The following is a 22662-nucleotide window of genomic DNA, read 5'->3' on the forward strand; positions in this document are numbered from 1 at the left end:
TGGCCTACTTCCTTGTTGACATTATTGACATTATCTAAGTGTGTTCTCATAAAACACAGCATTCCATTAACAACCACACATTACCAAAATAAGGATGCAGAGAAAAAGCACCCCACTGCATTCTTTTAAAATTAGTAAAGACTTTGCTATATCAAAATCTAACTGTGAAAGTGTAACATGCAGATACCCTTTTGAAAAACTGACATGGATCCCCACTAATTTAAAGTTGTCACTTATAAACCCACAGAAATTGGCTTATTAAAATGGAACACTAATGGAGGTTTCTGTTGCTCACAGATGACAGGACAGAGGATTGAGGGGAAGAAGGAATGAATGTGTATGTCTTGTGTTGCCTTTCATTATGTGAGAAGAAGCCTCTGACAGCAAGAGCCCCGTCAGGAGAATGAAAACAAAATGAGTGTGGCAGGAACCACATTCTCCTAGTTTATTAGTATGTATTATCTATAGCTCTAAGCCACCAGGTGCCACGGATAGGTGGGTTATTCTATTCAAGTATATTAATTTTAAACAAGTACATGAAGAGAGGTTCAAGGACAACACTGTTTGGTAGATTTTATTTTATTTTTTATGTGACTGTTTGGAAAGCCCTTTTAATCTGGCATAAGGTAAGAGAGCAGATTATTCTTTAAACAACTGAAAAATTCAGTGAACGCATTAACCTACCTTTTCAGTGAGTCATACAAATAACACTTCAGCAGCATGCGTGCACGCGCGCGCACACACACACACACACTTTCTCATTTTAAAGTGTTGTTTTACCTTATGTTTCTCCATGCTATCTGTGACTAACCTCAGAAAACCTGTGGATGTTAATATAGAATATCCTATATTCCCCTGCCGGGAGCCACACCAGCCTCTCTGGATGGCAGTCACAGCAAGGAAATGGCAGTGTTTGCAGCTCCTGCCATGAGAAATGAAAACTGGTATCTCCTTCTGCTACTACTGGCTCATGTTGGATATAAGCCTGCTGGTATTGGCCAGGCCTCACAATATTCCATATCAGACCCATATTCTGATACAGATACCTCATAAGGAAAAGCATATTCCTGCCTTTACAAAAGAGATTTTAGATGACAGCTCTGTGGGTGATTGTCAAAAAGCTCTTCCTATGGGCCTTGCAGACCCAAGACTTGCATAATAAAGGGGGTTAAGAACACAAGAGTTACAACTGAGCCTAGCCCTGAGACAAAGAGCCTATTTTGGGGTTAAGGTACAGATAAGAGCAGAACATAGTTACTACCTATATCTTTGCTAATTGGTGAAGCACAGCAGTCCCTTCCTCAAGGCCTACATTCCACAAACACCTTCCCTTACACTGGCAACTGGGATGAGGATAGTTAAGAGTAGCTAAAACATAAACCCAGGTGCTAAGACTGACACATTTAGGGCCCCCATGATAGTTTCCACAAACAAACCAATTCAGAAACATTCATCCTCTTGAGAGCCAGACAGAATGACTCCTAGCTTATCTATATACAATTTAACCTATATGTTATCCTGTTTTTCACTAAAAGCATCCTGTTAATTCCTTGGTTGTAAATTCACTATGACTGGGATAATTCTGCAGAATATCAAAAACTTGTTATTGCAAAAGGCCTCCCATTGTAGAAATCCCTTTCTCTGACTTCATGTTGTTGCTGAACCTTTAAATAAAGACACCAAAACCGACAGGACAGAGATGCCTGCCTCGTGATCAGAAATAATCTCGGGGCTCTCTCACTCTCTCTCTCGCTGACACTGTCCATCCTTCAGGGACCCCTGGACCTGCCAGAGCCGGCTCGGCCTCCAGCATTCCCATTACTCTATTATAAACATCAGGTGAAGCAATCTCCCTCATTTCCCCCCCAACCCCCACCAAGGCATGTTTAGTTATATCCTTCCCAATCTGACTCAAATTAGCCTCCTCTTGATTTGCTCAGCACCTGCCAGTCATAGTGAAATGAACATCCATACTATGTAGGGTTCACACCTCATTTCTGTCTAAACTCCTATCTTCATGTCTTAGAAACCTATAGACAATAGCGGCAAATGCCATCAGCTGTGGATGCAAATGGCTTGCCTATTTGTCAATTATGCCTATTATGTCAATTCTTCACTGGGTGAATTTGGGTAATAAAATTATATTTTATGGACTTCAGTTTCCCCATCTTTGTCAGATTATTAAAAGTATCTTCTTGTAAGTTTTTAGCAAAGAACTTAACACACTTCCTTCTACATAGTCAAAACTCAGTAACTTCTACTCTTATTATGGCATATTGAACAAGCCACACAGCTTTGCTCTGATTTTCTTCCTTCTGCTTACCTTCAAGACAATGATATTTTATCCTCATCCTAGAATTGTTGATTGTTTTTTTAAAGTTTTTTAAAATTTATTTGTTTTGAGAAAAAGAGAGACACAGTGTGAGTGGGGGAGGGGCAAAGGCGGGGTAGAGAGAGAATCCCAAGAAAGCTCCATGCTGCCAGAGCAAAGCCCATTTCAGGGCTTGAACTCACAAAACCATGAGATCACAACCTGAGAACATGACCTGAGCCGAAACCAAGAGTCCAATGCTTAAACAACCGAGTCACCCATGCACCCCAAATTAGTTTTTGTTTGGAAACACTTCCTTCCCATTCTTTTCTCTTTTTTTTTTTAATTTTTAACATTTATTTATTTTTGAGAGATAGAGACAAAGCATGAGCACAGGAAGGGCAGAGAGAGAGAGACACAGAATCTGAAGCAGGCTCCAGGCTCTGAGCTGTCAGCACAGAGCCCAACGCGGGGCTCAAACCCACAAACCGTGAGATCATGACCTGAGCTAAAGTCAGAAACAACCAACTGAGCCGCCCAGGGACCCCTCTTCCTTCCCATTGTTGTAATGCATCCCACTCATTTGTCGAAATTACTGCTCTCTTTATCTTTATATTAAAGAATCCCTCAAGGATGCAATGGCCTACCAAGCCCTCTATAAAGTAAATTCAATTCATAGCTTGACCTGTCCAATGCAAGAGATTTAAGACAGAGAATAAGAGAAGGTAAAGTGTCGGAGGCCGCGCCGGCTCCGACAGGTCCAGGGGTCCCTGAAGGATGGACGGTGTTGGCGAAAGAGAATGAGAGAGCCCCCGAGATCCTTTCTGATCACCAGGCAGGCATCTCTGTCCTGTCGGTTTTGGTGTCTTTATTTATAGGTCAAATGTTAACATGGCATCAGGAAATGGAATTTTTACAATGGATAGCTCTTTGTGATAAGGTGTTTTTGGAAAATGTACAGAAACAGGTTTTACAAAAGTCTTCTTGCAGAACTGCCCCAATCATAGTGAGGTTGAGTAACTAAGAAAATAACAAGGTGTTCACATTATAATAACACTAAGATTAAGTCATAGGTTTGTAGATACTCTTATCCATCCTCATCACAGCTGCCAGGGTAAGGGAAGGTGTTTGTGGAAAGTAGGCCTTAGGGAAGGGGCTGCTAAACACCATCAGTTAGCCAAGGTGTATGTACTAACTTATCTTCTGCCCTTATCTGTTCCTTTTCTCTAAGTTAGGCTCTTTGTCTCCGGGCAAGACTTGATTTTCCAGTTATATGCTTTATTGCACCAGAGAGCCAACCATACCTTTAAAGAGTTTAGCTTATTTCTCAATACGTAGAATAGCCTCTATGAGTGCATTTACCTTTGTGTCTACTTTTATGATTTCTTGAATAGCTAGGGCATGAAAGACATTTTTGGTTAGTTGATTTGCATGTTGAGCTGTATGAACATCTTGGACTAACACAACAGTAGAAACAGAATTGTACATGTAAAGGTCAGTCTTTTATGACTAGGGGTCATTAGCCTGTTCATAGCTCAAGGGAAAGTATGGAGGGAAACAGGACCTTCTGGAGACAAGATGTCTGTTCCCATAATTAAAAGAAGAAGTTCCCACAATAAGTTCCTTCACAAGGTGCAATCATCATACCAGGGCCGGAATAAGGGGACAAGTCACTCCCGATATTGATCGACAAGGTACCGTAGGGGTCAGTGCTCAAGCAGAAATAATTGAGTGGGGGTGGATATCGTTCATCATCTGATTGGCAAGAGACCGTGCAAACTTGCTTTAACGTCACCAGGAGTTTTCTTGACTAGTGGGCTCAGAATGGCTCCCAACAGTAAAGGAAAGAAAAAAGGAGAAAAGTCAACTAAATGAAATTTTGAAAGAAGCTGAAAGGCTTACAAGGGTTTTATCAAGCTTCAATTCAAATATAGTATGTGCAATGGCAGCTCCTATGACAAGATGTTTAGGGAAGTTATGAGAACATTGTTTGCAGAGAATTCAAGACCCAGAAACCATCTTAGAGACAACATGTTACATCCAAAACACTTTATAAATAGAGAAATTAAGGCATAAAAGTATATTATTATTATTGAATGGCATACTCAAAACTTAAACACTAGTTTAAGTTAAAAAGTTTTTTTTTCTTAATTTTAGAGAGAGAGAGCATGAGCAGCAGGGAGGGTCAAAGGGAGAGAAAGAGAGAATCCTAAGCAGCCTCTAAGCTCAACATGGAGCCTTATGCAAAGCTTGATCCTGTGACACTGGTTTCATGACCTGCCCTGAAATCAAGAGTCAGATGCTCAGCCAACTGAGCCACCCAGGGGCCCCAAAAAAGCATTTTTTAAAAAAACCAAACTCTAGTTGCTTTATACCTAAAACAGAATTGCTGTCCCCTAAATCTTTGTGTCCCTTGTAACTAACCTAAGAAGCCATTTATTCATCTACTGCTAAGAAATCATCTTTAATTTAAGGCATTTCCCTATAGGCAAAGTCCCTATGGACTTTTCATGGAGTAAGATTGTCTGCCATATTTCACTAGAATCAGATCTCAATGCTCCACACATCTTCTGAAGCACTTTAGATCTTTGCCTCCCAAAGTCACCCCACTTCCCCACTTCTGTCAGTGGAGTAAGCAGCTAACTTATGATTTGCTTGAAAGAGAACAGAAGTTACACAACTCAACACTATCTTTCCAGAAATTTTCACCACCTTTTTGATAACTTTTTAGGGAAATTACTCTTATGTAAACATTACATTAAGTATTTCAATCTACTTCCTTTCATTTAATCCCTAAACACTAAAAATAGACACAACATGTATTTTTAAAAGAAGGAATAAAATTTGGGTACTGTTGTCCACATTTTCATCAAAATAGGACATAAGTCTTCTTGTACACAGTTAACGTATCCAAAGGCACTAGGCAATACATCATAGGCTTGGATTCCAACCCAGGTCTCTGAAGTGAAGCCCATTTACTTCACCTTCTTCTTGACACCATGGTAGCCACTTCTGTGGGTTAAAGGCATCATCTTCAGAAGGTTTCTTTACTAATGGACATTCTGAATAGACACTTAGCAATCACTGTACAAAGTGAGTATATTAGCGAATGTTAGTTGATTGGAGTACCTCATAGAAAAGACGTATTTAGGGGGAAAGGGCTCAAACAGGTGAGTTTTGATTGCAGAGAAGCCTGAGGTGGGCCTGGTTGACAACACAGGTAGCAGCAGCCGTGCAGGAAGAGGCCTTGCTAAACAAAGCAGGGCTGTGCATTAAGGATAGACATGGACAGTGAGGCAAAGAATCACAACATAACTCTCTCTAGACCAGCCCTGACATCCAACCATCATTTTAAATGTGAAGTGCTACTTGGATCTGATTTTGAGGGTTTTGGTTTTAGGATTTCACTGCTATTTTCACTCTGAAAGGTCATCAGAGAGTACGTTAGATGGAGATAACTCTGTCTCAGCTCAGTGTGCTGCTTCTATAAGTGTGCCCTCCTGAAAATAAACTACATCTGGCAACCACTCGTGTGAATTACCTAAATAAAAGACTCACACTGTTAATGGAGCACTTTTGTACTAGAAAAAGAAACCATTAGATTTGATGTTAAAAGAAACTGCTACTGTCACTCACTTGATTGATTGCATCTTTTATTAGGTCTTCACTGAATTATTTTATGGTATTTTTCTTTTTAATCTGCTCCCCTTTGTTGAGATATTAAGAATGTATATTCTGAAAGTAGTGGTAAAAAAATGTTGAGGAGTATAAAATTCAAAATCATAAAAGCCTTTTCATGAGTGGCATTATGAACATGCTGTCATGTGGATTCTGGAATGTAGGTGTAAATTTCAGGGAGTGAGGATTATGCTGTAAATGGAAGTGGAAGCATAAATTGGAGCTTTAAGTTGGTGAAAGAGAGGGAGTGAAGGCAAAGGAAAAGTAAGCCTGGGGCACCTATCACAACCATTAACAGTGAGGCCTCCTTTGGTCATGGCCTTCCAACTAATGGTTTCTGAGGTGGTTTTTTTCAAGGACCAGATGTAAACTCTCTGCAACATGGTGTGCTCTGTTTGAGTCCCTTCCCCCTTTTATCACCTAGCAGAGCCTGCAATCAGCCTGGCTAACACATCAGAAAATGTCCTGGGTTTAAGTACATGTACCTCCATCACTGGGGACCCTGCTGCACTGGATACAACCGGAGCATCTGTGTATCTAGAGGATGAGAAATTTGGCATATGATGAAACAGACCCAAGCGATGCACACAGCAAGAGGGGTGTGAGATAAAGAGTTGTTACAGAACACTGACTGGCTAAATGCATACATGGAGCTTGGGGCCCACAGGACTCTGGGAGACAGCTAATAATCATCGTGACAGGCTGTCAAGCTTCCATTTTTCCCTTTCCTGTTTTGCATATTGACCCTGAACTGGGCGGCATGTTCATTTTCTATGCCTCACCACGTAGCATCAAGGCTGGGCCAGCCTTGGCTGCTATCTCTTGCTAACTAACGAGCTGCTGCCTTTGACAGTTGCGACAGAACCGCATGCTTATATTTATAAATGTCATGCACAGAGACTCGCTGGTAGGCAAGGCTGCTGAGGGTGCCATACTGATGATGTGCAGAGGATTTCAGGTGAGCAGGGAGAACTCATTAGCAAGGTCTCCCCTGTTTTTCCTGTCTGACTGCCAGAAAGCCAATGAGCCCAGCAAGTACAAACATGGGTCCAGTAACAATTGCCGTCTGTCTATACTTGGCGTGCCTGCCTACAATCCCCGCTGACCATTCCCCATTCATGAACGGAAACAATTCTTGCATTCTGAACATTCGTCATTGTCTTAGAGTGAATTCCCCAAAAACGGACCCCGAGACAAACTTTCTTGTGAAAGTGATTTATAAGGAACTATTACCACAAACAAACAAACAAACACAAACAAAAACCAGTAGGGGGAGTGGGAAAGTGGATCCATGGGGAGAGGAGGTTGTGGTAGGCATAATAATGGCCTCCTCAAAAGGATGTCTGCTTCCTAAAACCCAGAATTTATGACTGTATTGCCTTACATGAAAAAAAAAGGAAGTAAGGTTGCAGATGGAATTAAGGTTACTAATCAGCTGATCATAAACTAGGGAGATTATCCTGGATTCTGTGAACAGGCCAGATCTAATTGCCAGAGTCCTTAATTGTGAGTGAGAGAAGAAGAGTCAGGGAGACACGGCAGCGTGGGTGGGGACTCATGCTTCGTGCTGACTCTTAAATGTTGAGGGTTATGTACAAGGACCAGCGAGAGGCCTCTAGGAGCAAAGGTCAGATAGTCCACGAGGAAATGGGACCTCAACCACATGGAGCTGAATTTTACAAGGAGAAGGATTCTTCCATAGCTCCCACAAAAAGGAACAAAATCCTACCAACACCTGGGAGCCTAGCAAGACCCAGAGAGTTCTTCTGCAGAGCTCTACAATTATAGGCTTTTTTGTTATTTTCAGTCACTAAAATTGTGATTTTTACAACAAGAATAGAAAGCTTACAAAGGTAAAGATGTGATATCAGATAAAGTACCAGAGAGGGTAACTAGTTGAATTTCTGGGAGGAAAGCTGGTGGCATATAAAAACCTCAAAGTTTTTATATCAGGCACCAGATGCTGGGTATTACACTATGAGGCATTTATCAAGCGTTGCTTAAGGGCAAAGAGTATGGAGGGTCAGTGGAGAACCTAATTTCCAGGAATTTCCTGTTCTCTGCATAAGGACAGATTTCCCATAAAGAGGTGCAGGGGCTGACTGAAGAGAGAGAAGGCAATGAGAGCCAGTGTTGTGGGAAAAGAGTGAAGGGATCCAGGGGGATGTGGGCAGGTGCTGACACTACCTGCCACAACCATCCATCATAATAAATATGCACTCTCCCAAAATCTGTCATGTAAATGAAACCACTAAATAGCTCAAGAGATGCAACACAAGCTTTTAAAACAACAGAGCATGGTCAGATCCCAACTGTTTTTGTGACCTTGTATGAATTATCCATTCCCTGCAAGTCTTAATTTCTTTGGAAAGAAAATAGATCCTAATGGGCAACTCTCTAACCCCGTCTCCATGAAGACTGATTAAATGATTAAATGAGGACTTACACAATGCCTGAAAATCAGCAAAAGTTAGTCCTATTCCTCTTTTCTTCTCGACCTAGTACTTCAGGACTTACTTCAACTTTATCTGGCATAGGAGGGGATTTCAACATTGAATATTAATCTAGGTCTCATCATCCTGCATTTATTTCTTCTCTTTCAATTTATGAAAATTTTAGTTTCATCCTGACTTCACAAAAGCCCTCTCTCTTCTTCAAAACCTCCTCTAGATACTGAGATTCTCTTTATTTTTATAACCAAACTTATAAAACAATATTCCATACTACAATCTCTATCATCTCATCTTCCATTTGTTTTTTGAGCTCACGGTAATATTTGGCACTGGTGGCCACTGCTGAAATGCACTCCCTCCCTCATTTGTTTATGGCTTACCCCCAGCTCTGCACCTATTCCTCTCACTCTGTTTCTCTCTGAAGTGTTAAGTATCCGTCATCTGCAATCCCCTTCTCAGTTCCCACCTTAGACTCTCAATTTAATAACATCTATAGTTGGGGGTGCCCAGGGGTGCCTGGGTGGCTCAGTAAGTTAAGCATCCAACTTCAACTCAGGTCATCATCTCATAGTCCATGAGTTTGAGTCCCGCATCAGGTTCTGTGCTGACAGCTCAGAGCCTGGAGCCTTCTTCGGCTTCTGTGTGTGTCCCTCTCTCATTGCCGCTCCCCCACTCATGCTCTGTCTCTCTCTGTCTCAAAAATAAATAAACATTTAAAAAATTTATAATTGGGGGTGCCTGGATGGCTCGGTTGGTTAAGTGTCCAACTTTTACTCAGATCATGATCTTGCAGTTCATGAGTTCAAGCCCTACATCGGGCTCTGTGCTGACAGTTCAGAGCCTGGAGGCTGCTTCAGATTCTGTGTCTCCCTCTCTCTCTCTCTCTCTGTCCCTCCTCTCTCTCTCTCTCTCTCTCTCTCAAAAATAAACATTAAAAACTAAAAATAAATAACATCTATAATTGCAGCCAATATTGATTGGCATTTACCATGTGCCAGGAATTTGACTAGGGGCTTCACATGACACAAGAGGCAGTTAATATGATTATTCCTATTTTACAGAAAAGGAAACCAAGGTTTTGAGAGATGAAGTAATTGCCCAGAGTTACACAGCCTGTAAATGGTAGAACCAGGATTTGAATCCAGGAATCCTGATTCCTACCCAGTATTTTATTTAGTTTCTATTCCTGGTTATCTTTCCCTGTGTAGATCTTCAGCTACCAAACATTTGCCAATCACCAGCAAGTTTCTGTCTCTGAGCTAGTATCTCTGCTGAATTACAGACCCATGTGCCTCAAGCTGGCTCCTAGGCAAATCCTCTTACATGCACCACAAGCATTTCACTCTGAATTCCTCAACCCCAACCGCACCCCCATTAGATAACCACGCTTCCTATCCTAATAAGTAGGACCAATTCAGTTGCTGAATGACATTGCAGTCTGTGGCTTTCTCCAGCAGTTACCAAGTGCTACAATAGCTCTGGGACCCCTCTGTAAAGCCCCAACTTTCACAGCCTTGTTTCAAGCCACCAGCATTTCTGTGTAAACCATTGCAGCTGATTCTTAACCCATCTCTCTGCTTTCAGTCTCACTGCAAACCCACCCTATTGCCTAGGTCAGTTTTCCAATCTATACATCTGATTACACTAGGCTTTAATAGTTTTTATTAAATTCACAGGAAAGTACAAAATCCTAGTTTGGCTGAGAAGGCTGCCTGAGATCTGGGTTTCCACCACCTTTCTAGTCTTATCTCTTATGTAGTCCCCTATTTGCCATACCAAAATATTGCCGTTTCCCAAGAGGACGTGTCTTCTCACTCCTCTGTGCCACTATTTACTCTCTGTCTTCTGTCGGGGCTTCTTTCCTTGCCTAACTACCTGACCTATACCTATCTATCCTTAAACACTCACTCAAGCCCAGAAAATTTCTCTGCCCTTACAGAGCAAGTGAAATGCAATCTCTTTGTGCTCTCTCTATGATTCTTGCAGTATGCTTTTTTCAGAGTGATTCTCATACCAGGTCATGTAATACTTCACATTTTTATACATCTCCTCAACTAGACTCTGCCCATGGAGAGCAGGGATTGTGTCTCATTCAGTGCATAACCTCAGCACCCAGCTCACAGCAGGAGCTCACTAAGTACTGAATGAAAAAGGCACATATAAATAGACAGATAAAGAGTATATTACCTTATGGCTGCACACCCAGACCTCTAAGGTTCTGACAAATGCCTGACACATGCTTTTCAGTTACTTTTTATCTAGAAGAGATCAAGGCAGATGTTCTTGACACCATATGGCAGTCACAAGCCTCAGTGCCCATCAGGAAAACCACACCTGAAAATGTTTTAGCTGAGACACTGTCACAAAGAGAAAGGGACACAGCCATATGTGAGGAACAATTTCTGTGACTCTACTTATAGTGGCATGTAGCTACTCGAGATATTAGCTAAGACAGTCAAACAATATTTTGCACTTTAAGATTAAATCTGAGAGGATACTGATTTGAAGAAAACAGAAATTTCCAGTGGTCGCAGAGGAATCCACTATCTTCTGAGGAAATTGGGACAGGATATTTTTTTCCAAAATACAAAATTTACACAACACAGAGAAGAGGGATTCAACCTCCCTCCTTTTTTTAGATTCTGTCAGGCCTTTCTTGGATAAAGTCACAAAACAGAAAGGAAAAGAAAAGGAGATAGGAATTTTTCATTCTTCTGTTTACTAACTGTGTGGTGGAAGGAAATTGCTGCTAGCAACAATGTTATTATATAGAACATAAAGAATAAAGCACCCTGAGAAGTGTCTATTTATAGAGCAAATACTTGGATACAATTGTGCAGTCTCCTGCCAATGGCAAGGAAATATGCATAGCCTATTGGAAATAGCCCAGGAGGAGACCTGAGTTCCAGAACTAACTCTGACCTTCTTAGCTTCCCCAGCTAGTGTTTCATAAGATTTCTTTTCTCAGTCTGCAAAAGAGGAGGTGAAACAGATGGTCCCTAAGTTCCCTTAAAGCTCTTAACTTTCCAAGATCCTCTCCTTTGCTTCTCTATCAGCACAGATATCACTCGCCACAGTGAAGGCTGGAATCCAGCCAGAGGAAGGCAAAGAAATATCTAGATGACCTAGGCAGTTGTGGCACAGAAGCCTCAAGAATGAGATGAACATGATTTCCGTGACATGCTCTGGCCACCCTTGCTGTCATGGGCTCAACCAAGGCTCTGCAGTGCATGGTAGCAAGAAATTTTAGCAACTTGGGGGGGGAGGGAGGAGGAAAAAGAATGATCTTGCCTTACAGATCTCCCACTTCCTTCCATTCCAAACTCTTGAATTCTGGATTAGAGAAGAGCAAATTGAGAAGTTTGGTATGTGGGCTGGTGAGTGGCTAGCCAGCTCATCTTTCAAACACACCCACTAAGTAAGTTGTTAAACTGAAGCTATTTTCTTTTAAAGTAAAATTCTATGTGCGTGGGAATGAAAGAGAGCCATTCACAGAGAAAAGACTGAAGTCTGGTTGTGCTTGGGTTTTGAGAAAAGGAATAGATAAAAAAAAAAAAGTTCCTTCAGGTAACCTTCCCAGGTACCATATGGGAAATTGCCCGTTTGTAGCATGGGCAATTTGCTACAAGATGGGACGAGTTTTTAAGGAAGCAAATAATAAGTTACTTATACTTTTTAAAAAACATGTATTAAACTATTTAAAATCAGAACATTGTGGGGAACTCAGAGGAGCTCCGGAACCTGACAGTCTCAGACTCTAAAAAGACTGAGCAAGTTCACACATTCTCAGCCCTCTCAGCAATATCCAAATAAAAATAAACAGCTCAGGGACCTACAGAAAAGGATGCTGTCAGTGGCACAGTCTTATCATGTGTTCTTCCCTATTTCTGTGTTTTTATTCCTATTTGTGCATATATACCTAATGTATTTAGTTTTACATTTTCTTCTCAAAAGCCTGTCATCTCTATGTTTAACAGATTTTTTTTTCAGTGTTTAAACAACACATGAAAAGGAAGGACACAAAAATCCTAAGCTAAATGGTATATTGTCCCACCTCAGAGCCATTGTGAAACCTGCAGTCACAAGGTGCTCTTTTGCATACTCAACGTGTGAAGATAAAAATGTTACAATTTGCTCTTCTATCTAACTTTAGCGCCTCCAGTCAAGATACCACACTTATGACTCCTTATTTCATTTTCCCTTCCAGGCAACATGGTGGTTTTCTCTGGGAATCCTCTTAGGGTATTTATTATTATTGTTGATCTTTCTCTGTTGTGTTTCTACTTTATTTTGCTGTTGCTGATCATGTGGTTTGTGGCGGGAAACCTGTAAGGTACACCTGGCCTGCGTTGTGTCATTTCATGTTGAGACCTTCTATTTCTGGCTCATTTCTCTGACACCTGCTTACATAACAAGGCTGCTGCTCGTTCCCTTCTGCATGGGCCATTGTCATCTTCCTGACTTGAGGTTTCTCCCTTGCTTCTTCCTCTTCCCTTGACTTCCTGGTCCCAGCCTCCTACACACCAAGCCTCTGTCATGACACTTAGTCCACAGACTTCTGCCTGTTGTTTATGGGTTCAGTCACTCCCACCCTGAGCCCACCACATACACTCTGTAATCTTCTTTATTTAAGTAGGGAAAGCACTGCACCTTCGTATATACAAGCCTGAATATAAAGCAGTGAGATTGATTCCACAAATTTCAGACCAAAATAAAGTCTTACTGCTTTATAGTCATAGTTATATTTGTCTGTTTATATTCCTATTTATATATGCATATAGAGATACTGTATTTAGATTTTTATTTTCTTCCCCTACAACTGTCATTCTATTTTTTAACAGATTTTTCACTCTTCAATTATGGCAAGAAAAGACAGAATGATGCAGGTAAGTTGCTGCTGCTATAGAACAGGGGGGAACCAAGAGCACATTTAAAAAAAAAAGTGTAATTTCCCTCAAGACTATTCTTCAGGGATTGGATTTTAGAAAATGAGCCTAACAGATCCTCAGAAAATCTATATTCTGCTCAGTTCTGACACTAATGACCTGAAAATGAGGACTGTGGATTAGGAAATTTAGTTTTTCACACATTTGGGGTGGGGCAATGCTGAATCTTGAGGTCATGACTCTCACCCATAATTCAAGCCTTTTGGGTATTGAATGCTAATGGCAATCCTCAGACATTTCAACTACCCAAACATCACCACAAATGCCCCCGAGGAGGCCTGGACTACTTGTAACTAAGAAACAATGGATGGACAGTTTCATGATTTCAGTAGAAAGGCATTTATGGAGCATTGCTTTAGATTCTCACTTTTTGTGAAATAGGACAATGGCAATTTCTAAGATATTGATTAACCTTGGAACATTTGAGGCCTACTTGCTTATCATTTTGGCAAACTATTAATTCATTCCCCCAAATGCATTCTCCTCTTCCATAAAAAGAGGCATTTGTATAGGTTGGTGGAAGAACAAAAATAGAAGAAATCCAGAGAGATCAGTGATGTTGAGTGTCAGGACTGTCCTAACAGCCTGGACCAGCCAGACTAATCCTTCCTATACAAGTCATATTTTGGAATCTCGGTTATACCAACATAACCTTTATTTTGGTTTAGATTGATACAGAAATTAGCACCTGGGGGCGTCTGGGTGGCTCAGTCAGTTAAGGGTCCGACTTCAGCTGAGGTCATGATCTCAGTTTGTGAGTTTGAGCCCCACATTTGGCTCTGTGCTGACAGCTTGGAGCCTGGAACCTGCTTCAGCTTCTGTGTCTTCCTCTCTCTCTTCCCTTCCCCTGCTCACACTCTGTCTCTGTCTCTGCCTCTGTGTCTGTTGCTCTCTCTCAAAAATAAATAAACATTAAAAACATTAGTAAAACCTTCAACTGTGTTAACTCAGAAAGCAGACTGCATGCCCAAGGGGCCTATATGTTCTAGAGGACGTGGTATGTACACACACACACACACACACACACATAGATGTTGAGGCCATTCTGAGCCCACTAGTCAAGAAAACTCCTGGTGAGGTTAAAGCAAGTTTGCACCATCTCTTGCCAATCAGATGACGACCAATATCCACCCCCACTCAATTATTTCTACTTGAGCACTGACCCCTAAGGTACCTTGTTGATCAATATCGGGAGTGATTTGTCCCCTTATTCCGGCTCTGGTATGATGATTGCACCTTGTGAAGGAACTTATTGTGGGAACTTCTTGTTTCGATTATGGGAACAGACATCGTGTCTCCAGAAGGTCCTGTTTCCTTCCATTTCCCTTGAGCTATGAACAGGCTAACGATCCTTACTCATAAAAGGTTGACCTTTACATGTACAATCTTGTTTCTACCGTTGCATTAGTCCAAGAGGTTCATACAGCTCAACATGTAAATCAACTAACCAAAAATGTCTCTCATGCCCTAGCTATTCAAGAAATCATAAAACTAGACACAAAGGTAAATGCACTCGAAGAGGCTATTCTATGTATTGGAAATGAGCTAAACTATTTAAAGGTATGGTTGGCTCTCTGGTACAATAAAGCATATAACTGGAAAATCAAGTCTTGCCCGGAGACAAAGAGCCTAACTTAGAGAAAAGGAACAGATAAGGGCAGAAGATAAGTTAGTACATACACCTTGGCTAACTGATGGTGTTTAGCAGCCCCTTCCCTAAGGCCTACTTTCCACAAACACCTTCCCTTACCCTGGCGGCTGTGATGAGGATGGATAGGAGTATCTACAAACCTGTGACTTAATCTTAGTGTTATTAAAATGTGAACACCCTGTTATTTTCTTAGTTACTCAGCCTCACTATATTTGGGCAGTTCTGCAAGAATACTTCTGTAACACCTGTTTCTGTTCATTTTCCAAAAACACCTTATCACAAAGAGCTATCCATTGTAAAAATTCCATTTCCTGATGCCATGTTAACATTTGACCTATAAATAAAGACACCAAAACCGACAGGACAGAGATGCCTGCCTGGTGATCAGAAAGGATCTCGGGGCTCTCTCACTCTCTTTCACCGACACCGTCCATCCTTCAGGGACCCCTGGACCTGCTAGAGCTGGCCTCTGGCACATAGGTATTTAGGTGGTCAGAGTGGCATATTGCTAGCTATCCCTCAAAATTTGCCCTCACGTACCTTCATGGCCATCCAGCTAGGAATGACATTTTCCATCATCTATGGAATATGAGCAGAAGAAATGTTTACATTTTGAAACTTCACGGTCTCTTTTTTAAAAGGGAATCTCTTGCTCTGGATTTTTCCCTTTCCCATAAACTAGAACACAAGCATGTTAGCATCCCACATCTTAGCTGGGGCCTTGCCACTTAGGATAGTGATTTAGAGGATGGTGAATATGCAGAATACACAGAAAAAATATGGGTTCCTTGAGAACTTCACCCTGGACTACACTGGCTGAAATGTTACCTAAAAGTAACTCTGTCTTACTCAAGACATCCTTTCTGTCCCTTCTTGGGAACTATGGGGTTTTCTTGTCTGCAGTAGGACAATTCTAGGAAGTCATCTTCAGAAATAAAGGAAACCATCAATTCATGAAAACAAACTAAGAAATTAAATGGATGAAAAATCAAACTGAGATCTATTTTACACCTCAATGAGGACTACAGTTAACTATTATTATTAAGGGTGAAAATACCATATTGTCCTCTTGCATTTTATTTCATGTGCCCTTTCTGCTTTCTTTTGTTGTTAGAGTAATATAATTACAACCAACAAAACAATATGTATTTATTGTGCAACTCTTACATTGCAAGCAAACAGTCTTTTCCTTGATTAGAGAAAAGAATGAAAGATGCTGTATTTTTAAAATTATTTTTAACGTTATTTATTTTTGACAGTGAGACAGAGAAAGTAAGTGGGGGAGGGCCAGAGAGAGAAGGAGAGAAAGAATCCCAAGTATGGTCCAGAGTGTCAGCACAAAGCCTGATATGGGGCTTAAACCGATGAACTGTGAGATCATGAGATCATGACCTGAGCAGAAACCAAGAGTTGGTAGACACTCAACCAACTAAAGTCACTTAGAAGCCCTGAGAGATGCTGTATTCCTACATTCAATTCCACAACGGACAAGAGAAGAAAGAGTCCCAGATAAAAGACACAAATCTCTGGTGAATGGGTGAGAGAAACAAATAAGGTCCAGAGAAGCAAAATATCAGCAGCATGCACCATCTCGCATCACCTCTCCATTTTATTTTATCAGTCCTTTTTGCTATTTGCTCTTCCTAAGCCTTAGGAAAGTCAATCAGGCTGAAATTGTAAGGAAATAAAATATAAAATGGCCAAAGACAACAATGGATTAGAGGAAATGATTATTTACATATTTGAAATCTTTTTAGAGAAATTCCAAGCAGGAATTTCTGAAAAATTTTTCTAAAGCCACATTTAAATTTTTACAAGTGAATACTCCAAGTTACAGGTGGATAGGGAACAGTGAACATGGAATTGTTTGATCCAGTAGGTTAAGTAGTAGGCAGAAGATAATAGAGAATAAATTGCCAGCAGATGTTGTTGTTGGTTCAGAGCCTGGGACTGCCAAATAAGAATAGGCTGTTGGGATATCATAGAATATAAATGACTTTCTCACTCTGGGTGATTTAATTTCACTGAGTTGAAACTTGCAACTATTTATTATGGTGAGGCCAATATGCTGAAAAAATTTTAAAGTTTTGAAAGTATTTCTTTACATGGATAGAGGTCGGTGTGGTGGCTGCACCCGCCCCCAGGACTGAATCAATGATGTACAAGAGCCAGCTCTCAGTGATTCAGGATGATGCCGTCCTTCCTGCAAGACTGGTCTATGCAGACAGTAATAAAGGCTCGGCCTCAATTCAGGACAACTCTACAGAGCCATTACAGTATCTTTAACTGCATCACAGTTCCACCTCCCCCTAAACCCATTCCTTCTTCTTTCACTCCTTCGTAAGCGTCAATCCAAAAGCACTCTCCAGTTGGCCTCTCACGTGCAAATCCCCACCGCAGAGCCTGCTTCTCAAAAAACCCAATCTGAGACAGAGGGTAAGAAGGACAGTCTATTACCCAGAGCTAAAATAGAAAATTAATCATTAGAGAAAGACAATGAACTATAACACTCCTTAGTTAGTTTTGCACTATTTTTCAGATTTTTTATTTGAGTATAGTTGACATTTGAGTTACATTAATTTCAGGTGTGCAACATAGTAATTCAACAAATTCATACATCATGCTATGTTCATCACACACATAGCTACCATCTGCCACCATACAACGCCATTACAATATCACTGACTGTATTCTCAACCGTGTTACCTTTTATTCCTGTGTCTTATCCATTCCATAATTGGAAGCCTGGATCTCCCACTCCCCTTCACTCATTTTGCCCTTCCTTCAATTCCCATCCCTCTGGCAACCATCAGTTTGTTCTCCATGTTTATAGATCTAATTCTGGTTTTTGTTTGTTTATTCATTTGTTTTGTTTTCTAGATTCCACATATGAGTGAAATTATATGGTATTTGTGTTTCTCAGTCTGAAATATTTCACTTAGCAAAATACCTTCTGGGTCCATCCATATTGTCAGAAATGGCAAGATCTTATCTTTTCTTGCCTGCATATCATTCGTGTGTGTGTGTGTGTGTGTGTGTGTGTGTGTGTGTTTGCGTGTTGGCATACCACATCTTCTTAATCCATTCATCTATCAGTGGACACTTAGTTTGTTTCCATATCTTGGCTTTGTAAATACTGCCTAAGTAAACATAGGGGTGCATATATAATTTCAAATTAGTGTTTTGTTTTCTTGGTATAAATAGTAGTGGAATTATGAGATCATATGGTATTTCTGTTTTTAATTTTTTGAGGAAACTCCACACTGTGTTCCACAGTGGTTGTACCAATTTACATTCCCACCAACAGTACATGAGTGCTCCCTTTTCTCCACATCCTCACCAACATTTGTTATTCCTTGTCTTTTTTGATTATAGCTATTCTGACAGATATAAGGTAGTAATTCACTGTGGTTTTGATTTGTTTGGGGTTGAAGTAAGTGAAGAAAGGAGGTGCCAAGTTCTCTTGACCAAATGTAGCCTCCTCCTCGTTGATTGATTATATTTTCCTTGCTAACCCTGAATGGCCATCTATGTCCAATTAATGTCAGAAGTCCAACTCTTGATTGAGTGGTCATTTTTCAGAGTTTACTAGGAGGCCCTGGAGATTGTCTTCATTTCTCACTTCTGTTAAAGAGGAAGCTATGTCTGGTAATAGTTCCCAATCCCCTCAACTCCTCATTCCCCCCACATTACAAGATGATGGAGTAAACACTGACAAATATCCAGCCATCCCATGAGAAGAAGAAGGATATTTTGTAGCACTTAAACTTGAGTCCATAAGATTGTATTGTTCTCTTTGCTTCCTAGATTTTCCTTTACATGGTCTGGGATGAGAATGAGAGGGCGCTGGAGTAAAGGTAGGAGTTCATAAGCTAATAATATGATGGAGTTTTCTGGCCTCAACTGTTGCTGGCTCATGGAGGTTCTTGCTTTAAATTTGAGGGTAATTAATGGCTCTTTGTTCAAAGAATACTAATCATCTATTCTGGGTCAGCAGGAAAATCTCTCTTAGTACCTTCATAATATAAAACTGACACTTAAAACTGTTTCTAAAATCTGCCCCCCCCCCAAATATTGCCTATTACCAAATTAGTCTAGATTGTATAGTGAGGTAATGCTGATCCCCTGAACTTAGTATTTGAATTTCCAAAGTGGTTATTACATTGATTAATGTATGTGAATAGTGTTGCTAAATCTCTTCCCTTTGTATTCATGGAGACAGAATAGTGTGGTACAAAATCTGACGATGACTAGAATACCCACATAAATAATAGCTTATTGGTTTGGTGGGGTATTCTATGTATGTGCCTTATGATTATAGCACAAGTTGAGTGAAATTTTCCGCAATTATTCTGTTTCAATTTTACACACTGAATCCTGCTTTACATGAAATCCAGCACAGCTTTGGGTTTTATCTCATAACTAGATGCCATCATTAATTTGCTTTTGTGTTATCTGAAAACAGCCCTCTATCGTAAATAGTTTGCTTCATACAATTTTCCTAACAACAACAAATTGAATCCTTAAAGACATGTCTGTCAGAAGTCTATGAACTTGAAAAAAACTAGAAGAGAAAACGGCATCAGCCCTGTTTGTTAGCAACCACAACCTTGGTCCTCAAAACATCAACTTAAGAGAAGAAAAAGAAAAAAAAAAAAGCACTATTGGCAATACAGTTTGGGCTCCCTTAATTTCATGCACTGTGACTTCAACAATTTCTCCATTTCTCATCTTATTTCTATAAAAGTAGCTTCATTTAAAAGCAGGCAAACCACATTTCATGCTCTTCAGTTTCATTAAAGTTATACAAAAGGAGCCTACCAAAAGGAGCCTTTCCTAATTAAACAGTTGTAGCAGATGAAAATATTGAAATGATGAATCTGAAAGGAAGCTGACACTATATATTCCCCAGAATTTTTTATCATGACATGAAAAAAGAAACTAAAAAATTAAGATCTGAATCTTAGGATGAAGTGTCACATATGTCATTATAAAAGAAGAAATGAAACCCACTGACTTCTTAAGGTAGTACAGGAGGTTTGAGAGAACCAGAGAACAAAGGAATTTCCTCTGATCCTTCTTTAGGATAGGCTCTGTGTAGATCCTGGACAGGGACTCTTTTCCTATGTTGGGAGATGATCAGAGACTCACTCTTGTAAACTATCGGCAGCGGCTGGTTGAAGCAGATGCCTTGGACTCCCACGGGAGTGCTTTCATCATAATTCATCCCGAGTTATGGAGTGTGCTGGTTAATGGGCACTTGAGATAAAGTGTTACCAAGAATAAGAGAGAGTAAAACTTAATGTGTTATTCCTCCCCTTCAGGACCTGCAAAATAAGCTTGCTTGATTGACAGGCTCCTCTCTCAAAGTAGAAAGAGTAATGACATGCTTCTCAGAGGCTTAGGAATGAGACTGCATTCTAGATGGCTTCTACCTCAACTCTAAAGGCACACGGAGCAAGGTTTGTAAAGCAAAGACCGTTTGTTCTGCTCTTGGTAGTAATTTATTTCAGTGACTTTCATTTCTTACAGCTCAGATTCTCAACCACTTACTGAGGTCTAATAAGTAGCTTAGAAACCTATACATTTCATATGAAATTTTATGTTAATGAATTTGTGGTCTAATTACTCATTGCCCTTTTCTCTGTCTTATATTATTTACAGGGTGTTCCTAAGATGTGCTTTCTACCCCAATCCCATTAAGACCCAAAACTAGTTGGTATGTTATTAGGTATAAGTAATTTTGACTTCTGATATTTTTAATCCCTTGAGCTTTTAAAAACATTTAAAAGTTGAGCCCATAAAGGTATAAAAGATTGATTATTTCTTGAATATTCCAGACCACTATATAAAGTTGCACATGTCCTGTCACACATGAAGACACCCTATCTAAAGAGGTATTCACATTAAAACGCTATAAACTTAACATTTGTATGTGTGTTTATCTATTGATAGATACATGTATGTGTGTTTCTATATATATGTATGTAAATACAATGACAACTTTTGACATGAGGTAATGAAATGTCTGGTTCTAATAAAATTTGTGTATCACAACAGTATTCTGAGAATTGAAAATAAACAGTCTGAGGAAGGGAAATTGTATGAATAAGCCACAGCCCTAAAAAATGATGAAAAGTTCTACACTGAGTGACTTAGATACACATTCCACATGAAAAAGAAAACAATAGATATAGATAATACTTATTGAAAATTTACTATACACAAAATTCTATTCCTCATGCTTTAGAAACAAGACTTTAGGTAGGTAGATATTATCACTTTCAACATTTTACAGGCAAAAATCTGAGGCTTAAAGAAATGAAGTAAGTCACTCCGAGGTAAAGTGCTTATATAGTTTATCACCTAAACCAGAACATTTCTGAGAATTAAAAGAGGCACTAACTGGATAGGATGCTAGGATGGGAGGTATAAAAGGGGGCTGTCCTGGACAAACTAGAATATGTGTTATTCTATTTAACAGCTGAAATTCAAACCGAAGCAGACTAAGTCTAGAGCCTTGAACTTTATTTTTTTTTATATTTATTTAAGAGAGACACCGAATTTGAAACAGGCTCCAGGTTCTGATCTGTCAACACAGTCTGACTCGGGGCTCGAACACCAGAATGGTGAGATCATGACCTAGGCTGAAGTTGGAGGCTTAACCAACTGAGCCACCCAGGTGCCCCTAGAGCCGGGAACTTTAACCACTAGGATATATGCAGTAGTTGCTCCTTTTATAAAGTAACAAGAGAAAGAGGAATAATGTGATTAGAAAGCATTGTAGTATAATTTATACAAGTTGTCAAATACGGATAAAATAAGGTTGTGCTGACACATACAAACAACTGACTGAGACCAGTATCTTTTGGGGGGGGGGGGGGTTGAGGTCTAAAATAAGCAAGTAATGTAAAAATGGAGTACAGTCAAACTTTACTTTAAAAAGTTCACAATGATCGGCATCATAACCAGGGGAACTGACTCCCACTGCAGAAATAACAGATTTCTACTCACCATCTCTTGCTCTTTCTCTCTTTCTCCCTTCTGAAGGTTTATAGTTCAGTTCTGGTGAGTTAACTGAGCATAGCGTGAAATGTCATTGAATAGTTCTCAGTAGAATAAAACCAGTACTCTGGATGCATCAAGAAAAAAATGAGGGGCAAAAAACAATAAAAAATAGATTAGATGACACTTACATAAAGGATGCATTTGAAGTGAGTACATGAAGGATAATAATAACAATAGGTAGGGACTGGAGGTTAGGACATACCAGGCTGGGAGAACAATTTTCACCAGGATCATGAAAATGCCTATTTCTGGAACATCAGACCCAGAAAAAGATGTAGTTAAAGAGTAAGGTTTCAAAGTTCCTTGAATATCAGCTACAGTCAGTCCTCATTCTATAATCAGTGTATGGCAGCTTTTGGTGTGAGTCAGACTCATCCATGAAGCATATTCCTATAGGAACCATTATGTAGCACTACAGAGCCAGTCACAGAAGGAACAAAAGTTTTTCCAGGAAGTTGCTCAAGAAGACCTGGAAATGAATTTTATGGTGAGATATGGACTTCTGACTTTCATGTTATGCCCTTTCGTACTGGGTGTATTTCATTTATTTGTTGT

General features: G+C 40.0%; 1 long non-coding RNA gene across 1 annotated transcript in view; it reads right to left on the bottom strand.

The window, feature by feature from the left end:
• Positions 1–22168, bottom strand: part of LOC120225608 — a 113637-nt gene extending 91469 nt beyond the window's left edge. Inside the window, exon 1 of the long non-coding RNA XR_005526838.1 lies at positions 22054–22168. This is a non-coding gene — a long non-coding RNA (uncharacterized LOC120225608). The remainder of the gene's footprint in view (positions 1–22053) is intronic.
• Positions 22169–22662: the final 494 nt, after the last annotated feature.

Source organism: Hyaena hyaena, unplaced genomic scaffold (genome assembly GCF_003009895.1).
Source record: "Hyaena hyaena isolate Hyena2069 unplaced genomic scaffold, ASM300989v1 scaffold_1441, whole genome shotgun sequence".
NCBI classification, from domain to species: Eukaryota; Metazoa; Chordata; class Mammalia; order Carnivora; family Hyaenidae; genus Hyaena; species Hyaena hyaena.